Genomic DNA, 14,013 nt, shown 5'->3' with positions numbered 1-14,013 from the left:
CAAGTTGTAAGATAATTTAGACAATAAACTTAAAAAATTAAAACACTGTACCCTAAATTTAAAACCCTAAACCCTAAAGTCTTTGATCCCAAATTTTTGTGATAATTGTTCTTGATTTCGGATTTTTGTAATTATAAGATATGATACTATAATCTTGATTTCATAAAACTCATTTGTTGATAGTCTTATAAAAACTCATTGTTAAATCCCTAAACCCTAAAGCCTTTGTACATACACTAAGTCATGTAAGTTAGATTCTTGGATTTTATAAAAACTCATATAAATTTTTTATAGATATAAGAAATAATATTTGAAAAATTGGAATTCAGATATTTAAAATTTTAAGATTTAATTTATATTTTTTAGCTCAATAACCTATTTTATATTGTAATTTTTGCATTTAAAACGAAATTAATACTCTAAGCCAATGAGGAGCAACCTCCGAGATTACAGACGTGGCGAGTCATACACCGATGGATGTGACTTGCCAACTTCGATTTGTCTCGTGAGCTTTGATCTGAGCCGTTCTTGTTTTGAGCCAATGAGGAGTAACCTCTAAGATTGAAGACTGATTAATCCTAGACCGTTTGATTTGTCTCCCTAACTTTGATCAGACCAATCCATTTTTTTGTCTCATTTCGCGGCCAGAAATTCAGAATACAACTCATACCAATTCATGTTTTCTTTCAGAACAAATCGTGTTATGTCTCGCGAGCTTTGATTCGAGCATCTCGTTTCACAACGAATCTTACTTCCATTCGCCGATTGAAATGAAGCATATGGATAAGACATGGATTTGGCTGCCAAGGTATAACCTAAAAATCTCTCGAGCTCACCTGTATTCAATTATTGAAAGAAAGCTAACTTCTTTTGTCTGATTTACCATGTAGGAATAGTCACGAGTACTCAGAAGGAGCAACTAATTTCGTGAATTCATCAGCGAGAAGATTGGGAAACCTGCCTGAAATGCTATGCCCTTGCAGAGACTGCCGCAATTTAAGCCATCAGTTACTCGAAAAAATAGTCGAGCATCTAGTGATTAGGGGTATGGATAAGAAGTATAAGAGCTCTTGTTGGAGTATTCATAGCGAGACAAGAGAATCTACACAAGACAGTGGTCTTCAATATGAAACAGAGGCATTTGATTTGTTTAAGACAACATTCTCTATGGATGAAGGTGGTCCGAATCAGACGAATGACAATGCGGTGGAGACAAATGATGATGATGAGCAGCAGAGGAAACTGAATTTAGGAAAAAGTTAAGAGACGCTGAAACGCCATTGTACTCGGATTGTATCAAACACACAAAGGTTTCAGCAATCATGGGACTTTACAGATTCAAGGTTAAAAGTGGTGTGTCTGAGAACTACTTTGATCAGCTGTTGGTTTTGCTTCAGGACATGCTACCTGAAGACAATGTTCTTCCGAAGAGTATGGATGCAATCAAGAACTTTTTGAAGATATTTGGTTTCGGCTACGACAATATTCATGCTTGCAAGAATGATTGCATACTCTATAGGAAGGAGTTTGAGAAGCTAGAAAGCTGTCCAAGATGCAAAGTTTCAAGATGGGAGAAGGATAAGAACAACAATGAGTTAAAGGTTGGGATTCCAGCTAAGGTCCTTAGATATTTTCCAATCAAGGACAGACTTAGGAGGATGTTTAGATCAAAAAGGATGGCTGAAGATCTGCGTTGGCACTATACCAATGCCACTGAAGATGGTACAATGCGACACCCCGTTGATTCTAACTCTTGGGCACAAGTGAATGATAAATGGCCAGACTTTGCTGCTGAATCAAGGAATCTTCGACTTGGAACTTCTACAGATGGGATGAACCCTTTCTCCATGTAAAACACCAATAACAGCACATGACCAGTGTTGTTAGTGAACTACAACACGCCTCCAACTATGTGTATGAAGGCTGAGAATATAATGTTGACTTTGTTGATCCCTGGTCCAACAGCTCCTGGTAATAACATAGATTTTTACTTAGCACCATTAATAGACGATTTGAAATATTTGTGGGCTGAGGGTATTGAAGTCTATGACTCATTTGCGAAGGAGAATTTCACACTTAGAGCCTTGCTGCTTTGGAGTATCACTGACTATCCAGGCTTAGGAACATTGTCTGGATGTAAAGTGAAGGGAAAACAAGTCTGCAATGTATGTGGAAAGGATACACCTTCTAGGTGGCTTAAGTTCCGCGGTAAGTTTGTCTACATGGGAAATAGAAGGAGACTACCGCCTGGCCATCGTTACAGATATAAAAAAGCCTGGTTTGACAACACTGTTGAGGAAGGAAATGCCAATAGGATACAAACTGGCGCTGAAATATATGAGACACTACAAGCTTTTAGGAATGATTTTGGAAGACCTCTAGATAAGGAAAGTAAAAGAAACAGATCAGAGATGGAAGATGATGAGATGGTTCAAGAAGAAGAGTGTGAGGAATCAAATGATCTCTGGCAGTGGAAGAAGAGATCGATATTCCTGCAATGATGTCGAAACTAATATTCATATTGCTTGACTGAGTTATAGGTGCATGAAAACACTAAAGGCATTTGTTAAGAATTATGCAAGGCAAGAAGCATGTATGGCTGAGGGGTATTTAGCTGGAGAATGTGTTGCATTTTGTTTAGAGTTCCTTAAAGATTCAGTACCAGTTCAAGAAGTAGTTAATCGTAATGAAGATATCGAGGATGATAAAGTCGTGGTTGAAGGTCGACCTCTGCAGAAGGGAGTAGAGGTTACCCTTTCAGATAAAGATACAGACATTGCTCATCGCTATGTGCTAATGAACATGGCATCTATGGATCCTTTTGTTGAGTAAGAGGTTACCCTTTCTGTTTCATCTACTAATAATTATAATTTATTTTTCTAAAATGTTGTTTAATGTAAAATCAGGATGCATTTGGAAGAATTACAGGCTAATGATGCTCGAGGTGCTAGAAATGAAACTTTGTTGTGGAAAAATCATACTGAGTAGTTTGCATAATGGGTAAAAAAAGGTTTCCAAGTCCAACTTTTTTCTTGATTATTTTTTTATACAGCTTGTTAGATTGATGAAGATGTCCAGATGAGTACTGCTTAGCTTGTATTTTGATGAGTACTGCTTAGCTTGTAAGTTGATGACTGGTTGTTTGGTATAGATTGTTAGCTTCGTGATTATGTTGTGATTATCATGAAGTACTTTAGCTTGATGATCATGTTCTGATTTCATGCGGCAGGTACATTCAGACTCAACAAATAGTCATTCGAAGGAGATAAGGTGGTTGGCATTTGGACCAAGAAATGTTGCTATAAGGGCCAGCGGTTTCATACGGATACAGTTAAGCGGAAGACTCAAAACAGTGGAGTAAATTATGAAGCATTTAGTATGTGTAGATCAAGTGCTCGAGATATGAGACAAGTTGCTGACATGCTTACATATTATGGAGTGATAAAGGAGATTTTACTTTTGGACTATCACATGTTCAAAGTATTGTTGTTTAGATGCATTTGGGCGAACACAGGGCATGGTGTGAAGGAAGAAGATGGCTTCACTCTTGTTAACCTTCACATGAACCAAGCAGCTTATCTGAAAGATCCGTTCATTCTTCTGCCTTCTAATGCAAAACATGTTTTCTACTCTAGGGAAGATGATAATTCTAATTGGTATGTTGTTATGAGAGCACCACCTAGAGGCTATCATGAGTTGGAAACAGAAGAGGATTTAGGTGCTGCACCTTTGCCTGTTCAAGAAGTCGATGATCTTGGTGGTGAAGCTTCTGATGATGATAGTGTTTATGTTAGGGATGATTGTGAAGGATTGTTAGTGGTAGATTGATAGTGTGTTTGATAGGTATTGATGGTTTGTGTAAACAAGGAAATGTATTACTGGCTCTTAAACATTTGAAGATTTTTTAGTTTTTATAATATGATTTATTGTTTTTATTACAAATATTCAAAATAAATAATAATTTTAAAAAATAAAATCCATTCGTAATTATATTTAATTAAATATTAGGATAATTTTAAACAATTTAATAACATGAAGCATTTGCTATCTATGTATAACAAACTGCTATAGGTAAAATCAGATTGATGGGTTTTAATAACATTTATATCACATTATTATAACTATTAACAATTGCATAGATAATAACGTTATCATTATTAACTTAACTATAGCATACAACAGATCCGCTATCAAAATGGTCAGACATACGATAACGGGCGCTGTGAGAGCGTTTTAGGGAACACTATTAAAATGGACTAATAGCGTTTATCGCCAGCTATTAATACCCACATTTCCTGTAGTGTAAGACAACATCCAAAGCAATAAGACAACATCCAAAGCAACAATACAACTAATAAGTTCCACACATAAGACATAAGACAACATCCAAAGCAACAATACAACTGATAAGTTCCACACATAAGACATAAGACATAAGACAACATCCAAAGCAATAAAACATACAACACATGTTTAACCTGGACAGTTAGGACGAGTGTGACCCGGTTGTTTTCACTGGGAGCAACTATAATCCTTGGGCAGTTTTCGCGGTTGGTTTCCCCTCATCCTAGAAATTTCTAGCCAAGACTGCCACCTCAACTTCTTTTGCCTACCCGGACCACACTTGACATCTGGAGGAAGGCATTTACGTGTGTTGGAAGCTCCTTCTTCATTGGTAGGTAATGTGATCATGGATCAGCCAGCTGATGAAGATGTCTTAGCCATTCCAGATGATCCTATGACTCGTTCAAGAACAAGAAGACTCAATGAAGCTGTTGGGAGTTTACTCAAGTTGTCTTGGAAGCAAGAAGAAAGTCTTGGTCGAAGCTTGATAAACCAAGACACACTCATCACCATTCAAGCTGCTCCACCTTCAAGCTGATCATCAATTAGGAAAGTAACATATGTGTGCTCTTTTTCCCTATCTTTGGTTTTGCACCACTGGGTTTTCCAAAGATATGTTTTTAACGAGGCCATATGTTGCTTCCAAAACACCTGATTGATGATCTCGGTCCAACCTTATCCCCGGACCAACCTTATGTTATATTATAAGCTTTGTTTTATTTCTTTTGTTTCTGAAAACTCTTTTAATTATGGTCTTTGTTTTGAGTACCAAGGGAGCGTGTTCCCATTATTGTTTTTAGTTTTCGAAAAGCTTGTGTTTGTACAAGTCTTTTCTTTATAAGTTGTCGAAACCTATCTATCTAATCCAAGTCTTCTTTTATCTAAACCTTTGTTTTCTCTCTACTTCTTGCTTGTCTAGTTGCTTGAGTGTTGGTGTGTAATATCCAACTTCTGGTGCATAATATCCAGAGCTAAGGGTGTCTACCTCGGTGTGTCATATCAGATCTAGCCATCTAGGAGTATCAAGAGACCATTCCGCAGCCTCTTGTATCACCCACCGATCCACAGCCTTGATAAACTTGAGTCTCCGATTCGTTTATGCAAGGATCTATCCATACCACCCAGAGAAGCATCCTAGGAGTTCATTAAGTGGAATCAAAGTAACTCTGGAAAGGAAGTGTTCTGTTTCTAAAAAAAATTGATTGATCTGTTCATCTCTTTGATCAGTTTGAGTCGATCTGTGTGTCTGTTGTTAAGATCTGATAATTCTGAGTACTTTATCATGATTCTGAGTTTAGTTTATTCATATTTTTGTTGAGAAAGTTACAGATGTGGTTTGTTGATTTGAATCTATTTGGAATTAAATATAATCAATCTGTTTTTCAACCTGTGAATCTGTTCTTTTCTGATTTGATCTTTGGGTCTAAGTCTGAAACTCAACATGATTCGAAACCACTTTGTTTCTGATAACATTGATCTGGTTTAATAACTTGGATTGATTTGGGTCTATCGACTGAAGTTAGTTGATCAGTTTCTGTTTGGTTTAAGATTGTTCGATTCTTTTCTATTGGCAACCAGTTTCTGATTATCAACCAGTTTCTGATTATCAACCTGCTGGATCTGTTTTTGGTATCCTTGTGGATTTGAACTTTGTTTCGTATTGATCAAGTTTGTTTGTTACCCAAGTTAAATTCCCTGCTTTGATTGTGAGCGATCGTTTTCAATTTTCATTCTCTCGATCTAATTTCTTTTTCTTGGAAATATTTATTTGTTGTGTGTTACCTCGTGTAACAGGGAACGAGGGTGAGTGACAATGAAAAAGAAGAAATCACCGCTGATTATAAGTTTCTACTTGAAGCCCTAACTAGATGCATGGATAAGATGATGGACACTAAACTCACGGCTTTCGGAGAAGAGTTTCATCCACAGTCTTCTGATCAAAGGCGTACCCAAAAAAGAGACAGACGCCATGATAATCAACAAGAGCATGCTAGCTCAAGGGAAACCGACAACTACTATGAACATGGTAGCCCAGCTTCTAAACCAAGCCAAAGAAGACATAGGCGTAAGGAAGAGGAAAACAGAGAGATGAGCTAGCTGGTTTGAAGCTTAAGATACCTCCATTCCATGGAAAGGTCGGTCTAGATGCTTTTCTAGAGTGGGAGAAGAAAATTGAGCTTGTCTTCAATTGTCAACAGTTTACACAAGCCAATAAAATTCAGATCACTGCCACTGAGTTTTATGATTATGCCTTGAGCTGGTGGGATCAGTTAGTCACAAACCGAAGGCGCAATCACACTACAAGAAAACATATTTTTACGAGGGCAATATTCCTTGTAAATTCGTCGTAAAATGGGTGTTACGACGAATTAACATCGAAAAATGTTTCGTTAGTAAACGTCCATCGTAACGGAGGTTTCGTCATAAACACGTGGTAACATTTACGAGGAATGCTTTCCTCGTAAAACGGAAGGAAACATTTCGTCGTAAACGAGACGTAACATTTTTTTGTAAAGTACTCGTATTATTTCGATGTAAACTCCATGTAACATTTACGAGGATTTTACAATGCTGCCCATGTAAGCTCCACGTAAACGTTTCGACGATGTTACGAGGATTTTATTGTAAATTCCATGTAAGGTTTACAACGAATTTACATCGTTTCTTACCACTTAATATTAAATTAAAATAATAATATTATTTAAAATTCAAAATTTTAAAAATTTTAAATATAAAATGAAATATGAAAATGAAAACATATTTTTAAAAACTATTTAAAAGTCACATCATATTTAAATTCATAATACAATATGAAACAAAAAAAAACTACTACATATTATCGAACTAGTCGGTGGCGGTGCACGGTTGAGAACGGTCTGGATCGGCATCTTCGGGATTCCGTATTGGCATCCCGAGAGCTGCTCGTCTCTCATTTAGTGCTCGCTGCATAGTCGGATTTCCCACCGCCATCACGTCCAGCAGATCCTCAAGAGAGTCTAAACGATCCTGATGGCTATCCATCCGAGCTCTCATCTGAGAGTTTTCTTCATCCCGTCTCGAAGTATATGACGAAGTTGCCTTAGCAACTTAGTTAACAGAACCTATGCCCACTGTCCGTCCCTTCTTTCACAATTTACCTCTTCGAAGATCCTGTCGACCTCTTCGGTGGTCAGTTTGACGGGTAATCCATCGGGAGACTGCTGGGTTAATTGTGTCTCCCGCTCTTCAACCCGAGAAGCCACTGCGTTGAAGAGTTTCTCGGATGTCGGATCCACAAAAATTCCATCTGATGTGGCGTGAGTCATCTTGAATAGATCAGACAGAGATGATAAGACTCCTGTCTTCTCATACTACAAACAAAAAAATTAAATAAAATTAAATATTAAAATTTAAATTAATTAAAAAATTCAAAATAAATATTAGAAACAACTTACAGCTTCTAGACGGATTCCAGCGTGAGGCTTTTGTCAGGTTCTGTGAACCATGGGCAAATGACCATCTTTGCCCTTCGTTCTTTGGGAAGCGGAGAACTAGTTGGCCTTACAGATCAAAGAGGATAGCTTCCAATAAGCGATGAGATCATCCCATACTTCCTTCGTGAGCTCGGTGGGCTTTCCGTTATAACCGTAGATCTCCCACTTGTCCTTCCAATCGGAGACAGTGTTGTAAAGGCGGGTTTTGCCTTTGCAACAAACTCCCTCTTCACCCTCTTGGTGATTCCCAAGGACCAGTGCCACCTTTGCTGAAACAAACAGAATTTTGAAAAATTTAAAATAAATATTTAATTAGATTTTTTAAAAATATATATTATCGCAAAACATTTAAACCAAGTCGTCTTAACGTGGTCTGGAGTCTTGCTCCAATTCGGGTAGGCTCCATTGTAGTAGCCCTTGATCGTCTCTGACATGCTCCGGCCAACACGGTTGTTCGCCCCAAACGTGAAAAGAGAACCTAATTGTTGAAAAAATGTACTAAAAAATAATAAGTTACCAATAAGTTCCCGGCGGTCTATCGGGATCCAGAACATCCAAGTCTTCTCGTCCAGGTGTGGGAACCGAAATTCGCACTGTCGATTTCCGTTTAAATAAGGAAAGTAGGAGAACCCTAATTTCCCAGAGGTCCCGGATATCTGCTAATACCACACGCCAAGCAATCAGAACACAAAATAAAGACGATAAAAGATAAGAAATCGAAAAGAGAGCAAAGTAGATATTATTCCGAATTCGCGTTTTGAGCGTTACAACAAGGTAAGAGCCTGGGCTACAAGAGCTGTCGGCGAGATTCCTAGTTCTAAAACCCTAAAGCTGCTAAACCTAATTGAGACGCAGCTCGAATAACAAAAACAGAAAATTGCCTAAATTGCTCTAAGTGCTAAGTGTTGCTGTGTCTCGAATCTCCCTTTGACTCTCACCTAAGACTCCTTATATACTTGCTCCTAGGCCGGTTTGCGCCTTTTCCCTTCTGCCCTTAAGCCGTCATAGCTCAAAAATGGAGATATTCCAATTTTCCCGATCTTCGTGATTATCTTCGGAAGCTTCACATTTATCCGCGGAAACTTGACATTTATCTTGCCTTACGAACCAAGCATAAACCGTCATAAGGCTTATGGGTTTTCGGTTAAGAAATCGTAAGTGGGCTTCGAGTTGCGTTTTAGGTCTCTTTGGGCCGTCTTTGACTCGAAACGTTTATTACGGTTTCTTCGATAAAAACAAACTTCCTGCCGTTTTTATCATAAAGTTTGACTGATGACTTCGAGTGATGAGAAACAAAGAATGGATTAGCCATGGCCTACGGGAGATAGCATTAAAGAGTAGATGAGAATACATGGATTCGTGTCGTATCGACGTTTTGGGAAAGTTCGGTCCCTACGTAGCGACCGAGCTTGGCTGGAGCTCGGTCGCTACGTTGCGACCGGGCTTGGCTTGAGCTCGGTCGCTACGTAGCGACCGAGCCGTGTGCGTACTCGGTCGCTACGCAGCGACCGAGCTTGGCTTGAGCTCGGTCGTTACGTAGCGACCGAGCCGTGTGCGTGCTCAGTCGCTACGTTGCGACCGAGCTTGGCTTGTGCGTGGTCCGATGGTCATACTTGATCTTGTCCGTGGCCAATTTGGATACGTGTCCGTTGACTCCGGACAATCGGTATTTAGTGGTTCGATTGAGATTATAACAAGATTTTACCGCAAGGCTCTTTGTGAAGATTCTTTTTACGAAGAATAACTTTCGTAAAAAATGTTTACGCTGATTTTTACGGAGATTTGGACATTAACTTCGTCGTAACCGTTTTTGACCCCAACAGTTAGCCCCCCAGCCCATTAGAATCGTGGATCGTTGATGAGATTCTAGCGTGCGGTTAGGCGAGTTAGTGAACATAGGCATGTTGGACGAAGTTTTTATCCGAAGATTCGTAGACAAACATTGACGAATAAAAACTTATGGATATAAAGAAAAGTTTTTTTTTATTGGGGCTGCGCTTTATGAAGGCTGCCTACGTACCCTTGTCGAAGAGATCAAGCCTTTTGTAGTTCGTTTTGGAGTTAAGATGCTTACGATCTGTTTTCCAATGAGACATTTACGGTTTAGTTATGTGTCATGTTGGGATTATCAGGCATGTTGCTGTTGATGGAATTTTATATCAGACCTTTGTCGGCCTTGAAACTACCCTTGTTGGCTGTTTGCTTTGACCAAGTGTGGCCGTATTTATGTTTTCGGGACTGAAAGCGTGTGGCTTCGAATCCCAGCCGCTTTGCGACTTTTTTAATAAATTGTGTTTCGTGTTTTAAGAACATGTTTGTATTCGTTCGATTGTAGAGGGAAGAGTATGAGTTGTCATCTCATATCTAACTCTTTATAGATCGTTATATTCACTGTTCGTTTTAGATGAGAATGTACAAAAAATTTTCTTTTCGGAACTTCATGAACATTGTAATACAAGGAAAGAGACATATTTTGGGATCTCGTATCTTTTGATATCATGCCTAGAGATGTTAGAGACCAGTGTGATGGGTTTAGGGCAAGACCTAGGTTTACTTCTGGTTTTAGGGGGTGCGATGACTAATTCGGCTTACGTATCCCGTTACAGTTTCAACCTGATTCCATACTGATTTAAAGTCCGCGATAGGTTCTCGGCTTATACGATTTGTATGGTTGGAACCGAGCATCTCTCCAAGGACAATTTCTAAGTCTCCTGGAAGTACTGACCAAAATTTTGGATTTCTTTTATAGCGCTATTACCCTTGTGTCGGGTGTATGAGAGCTATCTCTATGAGATGGCTAAGTCTGTTAGGACTGTTAAGAGTTTATTGTGATCAGCAACAAACTTATTGGTAGATATTACCCTTTTTAAATCTTCTCGAAGGATACGTGTTTTAAGAGGGTGTTAGTGCGTATGATTGTTTGGTCCTCCAAGATGGTGTTTTTATCGAGGAAGGTATTTTTGTCAAAAAATGTTTCTTCAAGCGTCTGCGACGTCTCGCAATGCTGAAGATTGGTTTCTATTTCGTATGCCGCGTTTCGTGCTCGACATGTTCTCGGGCTTGAAGATGTTACCCTGCGTTTGAGAAACATTTTGGTTTGTCTACGGATGTTCGCAGCCAAAATTGTTGTTCCTTTTTGGATTTGATTTGCGATCGAGGAGTTAGGACCAAGGGGTCGCGTAAATTTGTCCCCGGAAAGAGTCATCCTCCTAAATTGTGCTTTGTGAGGTGTTGGCTTTCCGAGATTTCTTTCGTGTATATTTGAGGATGTTTCGTATAGCTATAGGAGCTCTGTTACGAGTTTTCCTTACATGCCGCATTTTACGAGTAAAACACAGCGCGCTTAAAGTGAATCGTAATGTATGGAACTTGGTCGATTTTTAACAAGTTCAACCTTTCCGTTAACTGTTTGGTTGTTAGGACTGAGTTTTGTTATGACAAATTTTCCGTATGATTCTCGTTTCTGGGTCATACGATAATTGTTTGTGTAATCGTTACTTGGCGTTTCAAGACAAATTGTGGATTACCGTTTAGCCGTCAAGTTATTGGAGCGGTGGTCGTTCAATTGTTTTGGCTTTGCATGAAGGTTGTGCTCAGCTTTATAGCCAAGGACGTTGTTGGTAAAGGATTAAACCATGGCACTTTTGTGTTAACACCAAAGCCGTGTTAATTTACGTTTTTTCTTTAAAGGGATGCCGAATTCGGGTTCGGGCTTTACCGGAAGGCTAGTTAGCCGAGGGGCAAAGGGCGTTTGTCGAGATTGATAGGCCAAGTAAGTCGGAGCTTTCATGTTTTTAGATGGCCCATGGATGTAGAAAACGATCTTTGCATTAGGTTTCAGTTATACGATGAATATTTCGTATAATGTTTCCTTTAGTCGTAAGAAAATTGTTTCCTCTTTATCTGAGGGAGACGAAGCCTAAGAGTCTCGACCCAGAACCCGTGCAGAATCCGTAACCCCCCCCCCCTCCTTCTAGCGCCAAACTGTGGGAACCGAAATTCGCACTGTCGATTTCCGTTTAAATAAGGAAAGTAGGAGAACCCTAATTTCCTAGAGGTCCCGGATATCTGCTAATAACACACGCCAATCAATCAGAACACGAAATAAAGACGATGAAAGATAAGAAATCGAAAAGAGAGGAAAGTATTTCTTATTCTGAATTCGCGTTTTGAGCGTTACAACAAGGTAAGAGCCTGGGCTACGAGAGCTGTCGGCGAGATTCCTAGTTCTAAAACCCTAAAGCTGCTAAACCTAATTGAGTCGCAGCTCGAATAACAAAAACGGAAAATTGCCTAAATTTCTCTAAGTGCTAAGTGTTGTTGTGTCTCAAATCTCCCTTTGCCTCTCACCTAAGACTCCTTATATACTTGCTCCTAGGTCGGTTTGTGCCTTTCCCCTTCTGCCCTTAAGTCGTCATAGCTCAAAAATGGAGATATTCCAATTTTCCCGATCTTCGTGATTATCTTCGGAAGCTTCACATTTATCTGCGGAAGCTTGACATTTATCTTGCCTTACAAACCAAGCATAAACCGTCATAAGGCTTATGGGTTTTAGGTTAAGAAATCGTAAGTGGGCTTCGAGTTGCGATTTAGGTCTCTTTGGGCCGTCTTTGACTCGAAACGTTTATTACGGTTTCTTCGATAAAAACAAACTTCCTGCGGTTTTTATCATAAAGTTTGACTGATGAATTCGAGTGATGAGAAACAAAGAATGGTTTAGCCATGGCCTACGGGAGATAGCATTAAAGAGTAGACGAGAATGCATGGATTCGTGTGTATCAACGTTTTGGGAAAGTTCGGTTGCTACGTAGCGACCGAGCCGTGTGCGTGCTCGGTCGCTACGTAGCGACCAAGCTTGGCTTGTGTGTGGTCCGATGGTCATACTTGAGCTTGTCCACAGCCGATTTGGATACGTGTCCGTTGCCTTCGGATAATCGGTATTTAGTGGTTCAGTTGAGATTAGTACAAGAATTTACCGCAAGGCTCTTTGTGAAGATTCTTTTTACGAAGAATAATTTTCGTAAAAAATGTTTATGCTGATTTTTATGGAGATTTGGATATTAACTTCGTCGTAACCGTTTTTGACCTCAACACCAGGCTGGGCGAGCAAATCATCCACTGTATATCTCGCGTATGGGGGAGATGGAGGCACACACAAATATGGATGAACTGCACCTGCTGGGACAGGCTGAGGTGCAGCGGCTGGAGAAGGAGGTGGTGGAGGCATATGAGGTGCAGGAGGAGGAGGACTCCAAGAAACTCTCTGAGATATCTGAGAGTCCGGAACTGCCTCGGAAGATGATGGACCGGAAGAAGATGTCCCGACACCATCATGAAACATCTGAGAGTAAGTAGGTGCAGCTGGCTTTCTTCTAGGACCCATCTAATTTTTTTAAAAAAAATTACAGTTAGTTTTATGATTAACGACATAATTTAAAAATATTATTCCGATACCTAACTAATCACCTAAACTAATTACCTATACTAACCACTTAAACTAGTTACCTATACTAACCACCTAAAACTAAACAAATTAAAAAAAAAAAAATTAGAGAGAGGAAGAGGTTACCTTAGAGGAGTGGAGAGGGATTTGGGAGGAATGAACGAGCAAAGCTCGTTCTGAGGCGTCGCCTATATATTAGAAAAGGCATTCCTCGTAAAGTCGTCGTAAAGTTACGACGAAGTTACCAGGCCCGAGATTTTTCAGTTACGACGAAATTACCAGGCCCGCTTTTTTCATTTACGACGAATTTACCAGGCCCGTGTATTTAACTTTACAACGAATTTACGTGGAATATTTACGACGAATTTACGTGGAACGCTCATACTTTTTTCATTTACGACGAATTTACCAGGCCCGTGTTTTTATTTACGATGACTACGAGGCTTAACCCTAAACCCCGAAACCCGAAAACCTAAACCCCAAAGTCACTTATCTTATAACACCATCTTCTTCTTTACATCTTCTTCCTCTTTATCTCTTTATCCAACTTAAACCCTAAACTCCAAATTAATTTTTTAAAACCAAAAGAAAACATATTATATAAAACAACATATGTTACACATACATTAAAATGAGAAAATGAAAAAGAAAAACTACATTTGTTACACATACATTAAAATTAAACTGAGAAAATGAAAAAGAAAAACAACATTTGTTACATAGATTACATCATTCTGAATCGTTTTCGTTCTC

Source organism: Brassica napus, chromosome C3 (genome assembly GCF_020379485.1).
Source record: "Brassica napus cultivar Da-Ae chromosome C3, Da-Ae, whole genome shotgun sequence".
NCBI lineage: Eukaryota > Viridiplantae > Streptophyta > Magnoliopsida > Brassicales > Brassicaceae > Brassica > Brassica napus.
The sequence above is the reverse complement of the archived record's forward strand: the minus strand, read 5'-3'. Positions refer to the sequence as shown.